We start from the raw sequence: 13,414 nt of genomic DNA, 5'->3' as shown, positions 1-13,414 counted from the left end.
CTGGGAAGAGCAGAGGAAAATGGCACAAGTGTTTAGATCCTTGCCACAGATGTAGGAGACCTGAATGGAGCTCCAGGCTCCTGCCTTCAGTCTGGCCCAGTGCTTGCTTGCTGCAGATGTCTGGCATTGAACCAGTAGGTTGAAGATTTCTGTCCCACTCTCTAACTCAGCCTTTCAAATACCTAAATAAAACTTCAAAGAATTCTAAATTTTGGTATGTTGATTTAGAATTATTTTTATTGGGGCCAGCACTGTGGCATAGTAGGTTAAACCTCCACCTGCAGTGCTGGCATTTCATAAGAGCACTGGTTCAAAATGCCCTAGAAAAGCATTGGAGGATGGCACAAATCCTTTGGTCTCTGCACTCATGTGGGAGACTTGGATGAGGGTCCTGACTCTTGGCTTCAGATCAGCAAGATCCAGCCATTGTAGCCCTCTGGAGAGTGAACCTGTGGATGGAGGACCTCTCTCTCTCTCTCTCTCTCTCTCTCTCTGTGTTATTCTGCTTTGCAAATACTTAAATAAACCTTAAAACAATATTTCTTATCCTTGATAACTTGATTTTTTTTACTTTGAACTTTTATTTGGCAAAGCAACACTGCATAAACTGTGCAGTAACAAATGACAATTTACACAGAATGTTAAATTCATATACATTATTAGCAGCAAATTAGAAATAAATAAATGAAAAACCACTAAGCTACAAATCCCCTATCACTTTTAGAGAGAAAGAATGAACTCTGTCAGTTATGTCCAATCTGAACAGCAGTGTCTACAGGACATCACCTGCCATCTTAAGTTTCAGTACTTACAGATGCCTACTTGGAAGGTAACAAAGCAGTTGACTGTATCTACAACACGCTATTCTGTGACACCACCTCAAAAGCTTTAAAAAGAAAGCTTATCTATATTTTCTTAGTAGCATCTAACAGATATCCAAATACCAAGAATCTTAACTTATGAATGGTGGTGTTATCTGATACACAGAAGAAATTTGGTATATTAACATCAGAACAAAATTAAGTGTCCATGAAAAGGAAAGCCACTCCTCAAAATCAGTCATAAACTAAAATTTTCCATTTTGCAGAAGCCCTATTTTCCTATTTTAAAGTAAACTGTGGGCATGTGAAAGAAGTAACTCACACATTCCTTCCTATTCTGCAGCCTTCCTCTGCCAGTCAGGCTCTCTGCCTCTGAGGAATAAGAAACCCCTACCAAACCACACATTTTCATGCTGAAAGTAACAGTGTGAAGTCCAAGTGAGCTGTGATGCTGTTGGTTTCCAAAAAGCTTTAAGGCCTGAGATGAACAATCCACTGACATATCGTGGGCTGGTCAAGCTGATGCTCTTAGAGTTCATCCCCTGCACATGTGGAAGAAAAGAGCAGAAAATAAAATCACTCCCACCTAGACCATTGTTTTTATCTGCTAAAGGCACAGATACCACCCCTACCAAAGGCTTCATTTTGACTCTACCATCTTGTAGGTAACTTATTGTTTAGTGATAACTTAGCAAGTAATTTTGAACAGCTGTGTATAACAACTTATAAAAACATTTACCAAAAGGCCCAATCCCTTCTATATATTTTAAGCCAAGAGTACATGTATTTAGAAAAATCTATCTTTTACATTTAGCAATTCATTTTTTATTTTTTCATGAGCATTTATCATTTATTGAGGAAAAAAAAGTCATGCTACTGCAGAGTAGCCCTTGGTCTCTCTAGCTGCTACACTGCTTTATCTCTCTGCAGCCACTGTAGGTCAGAGATGCTCTTATCCCTGGGCAGGAAAACCTGAGGTCTATTACCTCATGTCAAATTGCATAGGAGCCCCAAATCAGTAATCCATCCCGTGATCACCTTGAGGAGAGGATCTGGGTTGCGCATGGCACAAGCATCATGAGCCATCAGGGGTGGGATTCCCTTTGTACCCAGTCATCCTCCTCACCTTGCACAGCTTGTAGTTCAGTTTGTATACCACCTCCTGCTCATGTCTGCCACCACATGCCTTCTGCTGTGATGTAGTGATCAGCAAAATGGCCCCTTGGTGTCAAGGATGAGGCAGAAATGCTCACCTGTCTTCTCGATGCTAGTCAATGTTTGCTCCATCTCACATGCATCTATGAATGCAGCAAGGTATGCAACATCAGTTTGAACCTGGTTGCTGATTCTGATCAAGCACTGCATACAGTTCTTTACCTCCTCTCCAGTCACTGCACACTTGAGTCCATTTCTCAGGCAGATGAGGAGAGGGAGACACCCTTAGGTTGCAAGGACATGATGATGCACAAGGTGCCACAGCAAAGTGCAGAGAAAGCAAAGACCACCAATTCATTTTGAGCATTTATACTTAGATTGCCTGAAAAACTAAAATATTAGATAAGTATGGTTATTCTTAGGTTATGATCTTGCCAAAGAACAACTTTAAAATTGAACTTCATAGAAAGCAAAGAACATTGCATCACTTTCATATATTCTTTGTGCTTAGCTGAAAAATTATATTTTGATTTTAACACAATAAGCACAACAAACTTTTAAACATACTACATGTACATGTATATAAGGCATAGCATACATTATGAGACAGAGAAACATAGAAATCTCTGCAACAGTTTTTAAATCTTTTAACTCCATTACCTGACAAATAATCAGGCCCTTATGGCTCACCATGTGGGTTGCCAATTCAACAGAGATGAATGTTGGCAAGAGGAAAGAGCTTATTTCTAGAAGCTGGCATCTTGGGGAAAGATATTTATCCTTTTTTTTAAAGATTTTATTCATTTGGGGCCCAGCGCTGGCATCCCATATGAGCACCGGGTTCTAGTCCTGGTTGCTCCGCTTCCAGTCCAACTCTCTGCTGTGGCCCAGGAGGGCAGTGGAGGATGGCCTAAGTGCTTGGGCCCTGCACCTGCACGGGAGACCAGGAGGAGGCACCTGGCTCCTGGCTTCATATCAGCACAGCGCCAGCTGCAGCAGCCATTTGAGGGGTGAACCAATGGAAGGAAGACCTTTCTCTCTGTCTCTCTCTGTCTATAACTCTACCTGTCAAATAAATAACTAAATATTTTATTCATTCATTTGAGAAACAGAGCCATGGAGAGAGGGAGAGCCAGATAAAGGTCTTCTACCTGCTGGCCCACCCCCAAAATAGCCAAAATGGCCAGAGCTGGGCTGATTCAAAGCCAGGAGCCAGGAACCTCCCCAGCTGGGTGTTGGGCCCAAGCACCTGGAGCATCCTGCACTGCAGAAAGCCGAATCAGGAGAGAAGCCAACATGCACATGAAATGGTGCCCACAAGGGAAGCCAGCACTACAGGTGAAGGCCCAGCTCTCTATGCCACAGCATGGCTCCAAGAGAGAGCTCTTGATGTAAAATGTTCTCTTTCTCCCAAAGAGTTTTTAAAGGACAAGGGTAGCTTCAGGGGGAAGTTAGAAATAAAATGATGAGTCACCTTAACTGATGATATGTAGATGTCCAAGCTTTTTTTCTGATGGAGACCTCTTAACCAGGGGAGTCAGCATCAGTTGGTTGGAGGATCCTTGTCAGTGGGGTCAAAAGTCCACCATTATGAGGCCAGCACCATGGCACTGTAGGTTAATCCTCTGCCTGTGGTGCTGGCATACCATATGGGCACTGGTTCTAAGCCTGGCTGCTCCTCTTCCAATCCAACCCTCTGCTGTGGCCTGGGAGAGCAGTAGAGGATAGCTCAAGTCCTTAGGCCCCTGCACCTGCACGGGAGACCTGACTCCAGGTCGGCACAGCTCTGGTAGTTGAATTACTCTGGTAGCTCCAGAGTAATTCAGGTAATTCAGAATATCAGTAAGTGGTTTTTGCTATACAAAATGTGAAAAGGAAAAGGGAAGGAAGATGGTTTTCTTATGGTTACAACTCCTTTTTAAAACTCCCAATCAAAGAAAAATAAATAAATGTTCTAATCAATTAAATATAATTACTTCTTGCTTTTAGTAACCTCAGTTAACCCTATTGTTCCACAGTTGAAACCTGAGAAACTTACTTGAGCATTTAATTTGGAAAGCAACTCTAGTCCCTGTGATGGTACTGGACACTAACATATATAAAGATAATTATATCTTCATTTCAGGTTCAGTTGGCATTCTGCTTGAAAAACACCTTTTATTGCATTAATTCTTGTTCCTCACAGTCAATTTCATCAGAGGCATCTGTGGAAATTTACAACAGGTTTTTAAGAGATCAGGGAGCCAGGAAAGTAAGGGTTTAGTTCAGGTAGGAGAGGGGAAAGTCTGCAAACTAGGGTAGTGTCCATACCACTCAGAGAGCAGGCCAAAGCCACGTGCAGCAAGCACCTCGAGCTGCTATCCACCACTTATCACCAGCAGCAACGCAGAGGCAGAGAGTGTTATTTAAGAGAGAGACGTAAACATGGGTTCATACCGAGCACCAGGAACCAGCCACATGGAGGAGCATCTAGGCCTGGAAGCCTAGGGCACGGGGCTACAGCAAGCCCCTCCTGGCAAGAGGTCAGGGGAGAGAAGGGCCAGACACATCATGTCCTAGGAGTTTAACCAGCTTCCAAAGGGGAGTGGTTAATTAACCTGATTGGCTGGTTGGCACCCAGGTGTGGCCAGGTAGGGGCATGACATCACACAGAGGCGTGAAGGCATGGCCTTCCAGCTCACAAACCTAATCAATTTTAACCTGTATGCCTGCCTACTTCAACTCTGACTTTCAAATGAAATAAATATTTTAAAAATCCACTTAACAGCCATCTTCTCTTAAATTTAACACATACACAGGCCATGCAGTATTACAATAGGACACCACTTTCTTCTTAGTAATAGGATTAGGTTTGTGAGCTGGAAGACCACACCTTTGCCACACCCCTGTGTGGCCTCATGCCCCTACCTGATGCCTTTGCCATGCCCCTGTGTGGCCTCATTCCCCTACCTGCCCACACCTGGGTGCCCACAAGCCAATCAGGTTAATTAACCACTCCCCTTTGGAAGTGGGTTAACAGTCTGGCCACGGTGTAGCCACCTGCTCTTCTTCCCTGGCCTCTTGCCAGGACAGGGCTTGTTGTAGCCCTGCACCTCCAGGGCGCAAGGCCTTCAGGCCATGTGTTCTAGGCTTCCAGGCCTAATGGTCATCCATGTGGCTGGTTCCTGGTGCTTGGTATGAACCCCTATTCACCTCTCTCCCTTAAATAAAGCTCTCACTCTCCTATGCATCTTTCTCACTAAATAAAAGCTTAAAACGTACCATGCTGCCTCGTTTATCTGTGCTGGTATTTAGAATTTTTCTCTAAATATTAGGCAAGAACCCTCTTGGGCTTATTAATATCGAGGATTTAGTAATAAGCCCACGGTGAATCATATGGCACCCCAAATTGTGGTAGTACATGTGGCACCCCGGATAGCATTTCTAGGGAACTTTAAGGGGCCACAATTTAGTGTGGATTTTATGGGGTATTCTCCGATTTCACACAAACCAGTACCACAAAAAATGACCTAAGCCAGGTCCAAATTCCATGAACCCAAAGAGCAGAGACAGAAATTTCAGTCTCAGAGCTGTTGACTCTGTACACAAATGGAAGCCATTGTCTTAATAGGTAGCTAATGTGCAGCAGGAAGAGAAAGGACAGCTGCTGGATGTCCCCAGAGTCCCAGCCACCACGTTAGCTCACAAGCTGCTCTGGGGAGGGAGTACAAGTGGCCATTGCCCTCCTTACCAGTGTGAGAGGGTCAGGCCACTTGAAGAATACACCCAACTTCTGGTTCGCTCACCAATGTGGTTATTGAGCGAATAATCCAGCTCTTGATGCTCGCCGCTTCAATTCACCAAAGATGAGGCCTGGCCAGAGGAAAAGGTTTATTGCAAGAAGGCAGCAGCAGCCTTGGGGAAAGAAAAAGAAGTTTCTCTCCATCCAAACAGGTGCTTTTCTACCAAACCACGCAGTACAGAGGATTTTTAAAGAGACAGGGTAATTGGAGGGTGAGGATTCAAATAAAACAATGAATCTATTCAATTGACAATTATGCAGATTGTCAGGCTTTGTTCTGAGGCACATCCCACCACCCAGTCAGAGGAGTCCAGGGTGTCACCCCAGGGGCTTTCTGCCTCAGTTGGGGGAGGGGGGAAAGGGTTCTTTGTCAGCTGGGGCAAAAGCCTGACACTCCTAATCATCTCCTTTTTTCAGTGGGCTTCTGAAATTCTTATGCAAATATTATTCACAAGATTACAGCAACAGAGGGTGCCTTCATTAAGGTAAACATTTGAAAAGGAAAAATGCATTTATTGTGGTTACAGGAGTACCATTCTGTTGGAGGAGGGTATTTGAGGGCTTATAAAGAGGTTTTAAGGAAGGGTGTGCTGGTGTAAGGACTAGATGACCTAATGGGGAGTCCTTTTAAGAGTGGGCAAGACACTTGCTTCTCCCCAGAACCTGTCTATTAGCAAGACAGAAGTGGAGAGCCCACTCCTCTGAGTTTCATTTTCTCATGAGAATAGAAGGGAAGTTAACAATCCCACCCTTCTAACCTAGTTTTACCACAGAATTTGCCTATCAGATCGTTCCCAAGGTTTTTTGTTTTAACAAGAGCAGGCTAGACAAGATTATGATTCTGTCCCTCTGATAGATTGTTAGCTGTTATTATTCTGCTCATCCAAATTGTGGTTAAAAAACTCCACTCCATTTTTCAGGTCTCCCTCTCTTGGGGACCCCTAGTGGCTGCTGTGGCAAGGTTTCTCATGTAAATAAATCTTGCTTTGCTCACTGCCTGTCCACATGGAAATTCCTTGTGAGACATGCATCCCCATCACCCTCCTTCATCACCATTTTCCCCCCATTACTTTGGTGTGGTGAAGTCATGGAAGAGTTGACGGTCTCTGGTTTCAGATGTCATGGCTTGTCGCTAGATCGATGACAAGGCTTAAGTTCTCCGATTCCTCCTGGTGGTCAGCACCTGTGTCCTTCAGCTCTGCCTCAGCCTAATGGTAGAACAGAGACCTGGGGCTCCCCTGCTCTTTTAAAAACCTACTGTAAATTTCCACAGATGCCCCTATGAAGTTGACTGTGAGTAGAAGACTTAATAATCACTGGGATTTCTAAGGGTTGGGTGTCTGGGTGTCTACTTCTCACTGTTTCTACACACACACACACACACACACCCCACTCATGGACAAAATATTTCCCAGGTGCAAAATTAGGTAATGTTATCAGACTCAATAACCTCCTTTGCACCAAGCAAACAGGTTTCTCCTGGTGTGCCTTTATTGGAGGGGCAGGGTTTTGTAGTGTAAAGTACTGGGCTGCTTTCCTAGGCCTGCTTCTAAGGCTGCTGCATTCCTTCTGCAGAGCACATGTTTTGTTTCCCATGACTGCTTTCACACACATAGGCTAATTTCTATCTTCCTGTCTAAAAATATTATTGCCTTCCTGGTCCACAGCAGAGAGCTGGACTGGAAGAGGAGCAACCTGGACTAGAACCCAGCACCCATATGGGATGCCGGCAGGTGGAGGATTAGCCAAGTGAGCCATGACGCCTGCCCCATGAAAACCTTGAATAGAAGAATACCCTTAGAAACAAAAGCTGAAGGAATTGTCTGATTACATGAAAAAAATTAAACACATTAAGAAAAGACAGAAGAATCAAGTATCCTATGACCTTAGGCTTCTAAGACAAACAGTTTTAATGTTAGGTCACAAGAGTCAGAACCAAGGAGGAAGAAATAACTTACAGGAGATGCCTAGAAATTTGACAAAGAAAATGACCAATTAAGTAGAAACTACTAAAAGGAGAAACTGCATTAAAATAGATTTCAAAATGAAACAGCAAGATTATTACAAATATGTATGTTACCAGAGGGAAGGCCATGGAAGCTGTGGGGTTCTGTCTTCACACAAGAAAGAATTCAGGTGTGAGACAGAGGGCAGAGTGCTAAGGCTTTGTTGGGGATAGGGCATCTGTCAGGACGGAAGGGACAGAAAGAGCACCCACTCGCTCAGACTGGGGAGAGTGAGGTTACATGGTTGAGTGGAAATACACCTGGGCAGGTGGCTCAGCAGAGAGGCAGAGGGCAGAGCAAGCAGTCTGCTTAGACTCCCTAGGTTTTTAAGGGAGTCTGTTTACCCTCCTCCCCCTCTCCTCCAGGACAAAGGATGGAGAGTCCAGGTGGAAGGGTTTGTTGGGTGAAAATTAGCAAATTCCTCCCCAGATTTGCTGGCAGACTAGGGGGGCTTCCCTTAGGGCATCTGAGGAGGTTTTATTGCCCCATGTAACCAAGTAACCCATTTGGTCCTGAGCAGAGAGAATTCCCCTGGGAGCTTTCCTGGGGGGGGAGGGGAAGGGCTGGGACCCCCTGGGAGGTTATCGGGGTCTGGGGTCTGAGCAGGACTTTGAAGTGCAAGTTGCTGGGCTTCCAGAGCTTTCACAGCAGGTGCTGGTCTTCAGGCCTGCCTCACAAACACATAGGCTAAATTCCTGACTTCCTACCTAACATATATACGCTTTGAATAACCTTATTGCTTTTGCATAGTGAAAAATCCATAGTTCTATTTCATTGAACTTTCATAAATGCTACCAAAGGCAATCTAGATGAGCCCTTGCAAGAGACTTCCTCCCTAGAGACCCCGTTTCAAATCCTAAACAAGGCTCTTCTACAAGCACCCGCCTTGAGCCTTCCTAACCCACTTAAACTGTTCTTCACTCTACCCTTCTCCAGCCCACTGTTACTTTTCATCCCTGCTCTTCTCTCAACCCAGCTACTCTCCTCCCCACTTCTCTCATCCCCTCGAACCCCATTCCTGTCCTCACTTCCTTGATTTTTTCTGACCTCATCACCTCAGACCTTCATCACCTCAGACACTCCTATTCCCAAAGCCCTGCATTGGATCATTAATGGTAGTGCTTCTAAAGCTCCCCCTTTTCCCACTGGATATGAAATAATTGAGGGGCATCATGATGTCACCTCCTCCTCTCCCTGCAAAGGACCATAGAGGCTGGGCCCCTACCTCAAGGCACTACCTCCCAACAGGCCAAGTTATTAGCCTTGGTTCAAGCCTTCACCTTAGCCAAAGGAAAGACAGTCAATATATATACAGATTCCCGATATGCCTATAACATTTTGCATTCCAATGCCCAGATACGGCAAGCCCGAGAGACCCCTATAATAAATGGCAAGTTGATTAAAGCTCTACTTGAGGCTGCCCAGCTGCCAACAAAAGCTGCTGTTATTCACTGGAAAGGACACCAGAAAGGTAAACAATTCCTATCTGAAGCTAATAACAAGGCTGATCTGACAGCTAACACAGTGGCTCCTGGGGAGAGGATCCCATCTTTTCTCTGTAACTTAGCTCCTGTGTATTCAGACCTAGACATCTCTTAGTTCCAACAACAAGGGGCATCTAGAAAGGACTCATGGTGGTTTCTAGATGAAAAACTAATACTCCCTTCTTCTCTCCAAGTTACCTTTCTAAAGAACCTCCATTCTCTCTATCACTCAAACTCAAACTCTCTTCTTCACTTCCTGAGATCACATATACACCTAACTCCTGCCATAAGAGAAACTCTGCATAACATATCTCAGACTTGTAGCCCCTGTCAAACTGCTAACCCCAATTCTAATATCAGGCCACCCCATTCCCCACTCACCAGGCCCATGGATCACTCCCAGGAGAGGACTGGCAGATTGACTTCACCCATATGCCACCAGTTAAGCAAACATGGTACCTTCTGGTGATGGAGGACACCTTCCTGGAGTGGGTGGAAGCTTCCCCCACTACTAACAAAAGAGCTTCCACCATTTCCACTATATTAAATGATATTAACCCAAGATTTGGATTGCCTGCTTCCATCAGTCAGACAATGGACCAGAGTTTATCTCTAAAATAACTCAAATAGTATCTGCCTCTCTTCATAGCTCATGGCATTTTCACATCCCCTATCATCCCCCCTCCTCAGGAAAAAGTAGAATGGATGAATGGAATTTTAGAACAGGCTCTAACTAAACTCTCCACCCAGGTTTACTTGGACTTGGTAAAACTCCTTCCTTTAGCTCTGTTAAGAATCGGATCTCTTCCCCAGAAGCCCTTAATGCTTAGCCCATCTGAAATTCCCTATGGAAGGCCTCTTTCACCTAGCTTCCCTCCCCTACAGAGCTCTGAAGCTATTCCTCCTCCTCTCTTCTTACTGAAATGTGCGATGACTTATGGATGTATGCAGATACACACCTACCCAAACCACACTCTCTGCCTCCCGACTATATCCCTACCTTTCCACCTGGTGACTGGGTTTATCTAAAACAAAATGAGGCTGCTCTAAACCAAAGTGGAGCGGGCCCTACCAGGTGATATTGACTACCTCCACCACAGCCAAACTCAAAGGGCACCCTCCCTGGGTGCATTTTACTTCATTAAAACTAGTTACATCTCCCTCATATAAGTCCACCCCAACAGGACCCACCTCTCAGGTCGACACGCTAACACGATGCATTTACAAGGTAACTCTGTCTCATTTTGGCCGTTGTTTCCACCATGGGCCATGGCTCTAGTGTCTCCTTTTGCCCTCATAATCATAGTGCTCCTATTTCTGCCATGCATAATTAACCCATTCCAAAGGTTCTTGCAGAAACAAATAACTGCTATATCTCAAGCCAACTCACAGGCACAACGCAAGGCTGCTCTTCCTCTTCAATCAATCCAATCCCAAATATAGGTCACTGCTCAAGTCCTGGCTCCATGTCTAAGCCCCCTATCAGCAGGAAGTAGCCAGAGAGAAATCGGCACCCCTCTCCTCATCTATACTCAGAGTCAGGATTGATGGAACAATGACATAAGCCTCAGCCATTCTCCCTCATTGCCCAAAATAGGTAAACACTGGAATGTAGTCCTTGGAATGTATTCCTTGCCCTTGAAACTCAACTGGATTTCACACCCTATTGCATTCATACCCCACCCCTTACAGCCACCTGAAAGACCACTTGTTCTTAACACCTGAAAGACCAGTTCCAGGAATTCCCCTCTGCCTGCTGGCCCCTACCCAAAATATAAAAAGGCCCAGCCCCTGGGGTTGGGGACTTCTGCCCTGTGATCCACTAATGTGCATGTGGGCAGTTGATCACCCACCTCTACAGACTTATTTTCTCTGAAAAAAATGCAGTCTGGCTGTAAATTTGTACACTGCCCCCTCTCTATTCTGCACCTCTTTCCCTAACATTTTGGTGCCCCAAATGGGGAAGCAAAAATCTGCAACTCTTTTCCTAACAATTAACAATGCTCAATTTTGAGAAACTCATAGAATTAATTTCCTTCTAATCTCAGCCAAAGTAATCTCACACAAAATTATCTGCTACAAATCTTCTGTAACATTTTTATATTACCTAAGTTATTTATTCTGTTTTGTTCCTCTCTCTCCTTGCCAAACACCAGTTTTATTTCAGGTAAGACAAAGATCATTTGCTTTCTTTGTTATTCAAAACACATCTTGAGTACAAGACACATTCTCATTCTCGAATTTATAGCTTCCTTAACATTTTTCTCTTCCCTATCTATTGGTTCCTTAATTTGCAATTTAAAATGATCCTAAAAAGCCTCTAAAATAAGAACAAAGCATTTTAATGAAACATAAAATTTCAAATTATTTTAAAGTAGTCAAATCCAAAAGTCCATTGTCTTTTACAACGTTTACAAGACCAACAGTACAAAAGTTTGAAAACATTTCTTTTATGTTTACCCACTTATTATTAACAATTTTTAAAGAAACTAAAATATTAGACTAGTATGGTTATAATCTTGAGTCATGTTTTGCCAAAGAACAACTCGAGGAGTTAAATTTTACTTCAAACAGGAATTAATGAACATTCCGTTATACCACTAACCTGCATCATTTTTTTCTTGTCAAAATCGAACTTTTATGACTTTGAGTATCCAAAAAAGTAAGTATAACTTTTGCTTGACCAGCAAACCCAGGCACAAAACATGTCAATAACCCTGAAAATATTTTAATTTGTATCTATCAACAAAGTTAAAACAACCTATCAGATACTTACTTAGGTCACATGAATCAAAAGATATTTGAGGCCGGTGCCACGGCTCACTAGGCTAATCCTCCCCCTGCGGGGCCGGCACCCTGGGTTGTAGTCCCGGTCGGAGTACCGGATTCTGTCCCAGATGCTCCTCTTCTGGGCCAGCTCTCTGCTGTGGCCCCGGGAAGTGCTTGGGCCCTGCACCCGCATGGGAGACCAAGAGGAAGCACCTGGCTCCTGGCTCCAGATCTGCCCAGCGCTGGCCGCAGCGCCATTGGGGGGTGAACCAACAGAAAAAGGAAGAGCTTTCTCTGTCTTTAACTCTTCCTCTCAAAAAAAAAAAAAAAAAGATATTTGAGTTAATTAGTTTTAATTTATGTGAACACTCATTTGCCTATGTCAGTTAAAACAGAGCTCTTAAGGAATTTTTTACCATTCAGACATAATATACAACAATATACAACATACACAAATACACACACACACACACACATATATATATAGCATATATGAGAAGGAATAATGTCATTTTGAAATCAGACACAACCCCCTAAATTCCACACTGAAATGTGGCCCTTAAGTTCCCCAGAAGTGCTATCTGGGTGCCACATGTGTTACCAGAATTTGGGGTGCAATATGATTTCACCATGAGCTTATTAATCCCCAATATTAAAAGCCCGAGAGGGTTCTTGCCTAATATTTAGAGAATTCTAAATACCGGCACAGATTAACGAAGCAGCATGGTACGCTTTAGGTTTTTATTTAGTGCGAGAGGTGTCTAGGAAAGTGAGGGTTTAGTTCTGGTAGGAGAGGGAGGAAAGTCTAGAAACCAGGGTAGCATCCATACCAAGCAGGGAGCAGACAAAAGCCACGTGCAGCAAGCACCTTGAGCTGCTATTCACTGCTTACCACTGGCAGCAAAGCAGAGGCTGAGAGTTAGGTAAATGTAGGTTCATACTGAGCACCAGGAACCAGCCACATGGAGGAGCATCTAGGCCAGGAAGCCTAGAGCACATGGCCTGAGGGCACACGTCCTGGAGGCACAGGGCTATGGGAAGCCCCTCCTGGCAGGAGGCCAGGCAAGAAAAGAAGGCCCAGACACACTGTGTCCCAGGCTTTTAACCCACTTCCAAAGGGGAGTGGTTAATTAACCTGATTGGCTGGTTGGCACCCAGGTGTGGCCAGCTAGGGGGATGAGGTCACACAGGGGCGTGGTGAAGGTATCAGGTAGAGGCATGACATCACACAGGGGTGTGGCGAAGGCATGGTCTTCCAGTTCACAAATCAATTTTAGCCTGTATGCCTGCCTACTTCATCGCCCCTTTTTAAAATATTTAACTCCTTTTGAAAATTATCGACATCACAGAATTCTTCCTTTCAATAATTTAATTAACCATAATTTTTTTCTCAATTAG

At 44.2% G+C, this 13,414-nt stretch overlaps 1 long non-coding RNA gene across 3 annotated transcripts; it reads right to left on the bottom strand.

The window, feature by feature from the left end:
* Positions 1 to 498: 498 nt before the first annotated feature.
* LOC149120004 (uncharacterized) lies at positions 499 to 13,102 on the bottom strand. Of its 3 annotated transcripts, none has more exons than XR_016227047.1 (4): positions 12,847 to 13,102; positions 4,015 to 4,180; positions 2,075 to 2,366; positions 499 to 1,363 (listed from the first exon to the last, which is right to left on the bottom strand). It is a non-coding gene; the product is annotated as an uncharacterized LOC149120004 (long non-coding RNA). The 3 variants fall into 3 exon arrangements; XR_016227048.1 differs by having other exon boundaries at positions 12,909 to 13,102; XR_016227046.1 differs by lacking the exon at positions 12,847 to 13,102 and adding an exon at positions 4,413 to 4,556.
* Positions 13,103 to 13,414: the final 312 nt, after the last annotated feature.

Source organism: Oryctolagus cuniculus, chromosome 21, assembly GCF_051225735.1.
Source record: "Oryctolagus cuniculus isolate XC-2025 breed Fujian yellow rabbit chromosome 21, ASM5122573v1, whole genome shotgun sequence".
NCBI classification, from domain to species: Eukaryota; Metazoa; Chordata; class Mammalia; order Lagomorpha; family Leporidae; genus Oryctolagus; species Oryctolagus cuniculus.
This window is presented reverse-complemented; position numbering and strand designations above follow the sequence as displayed.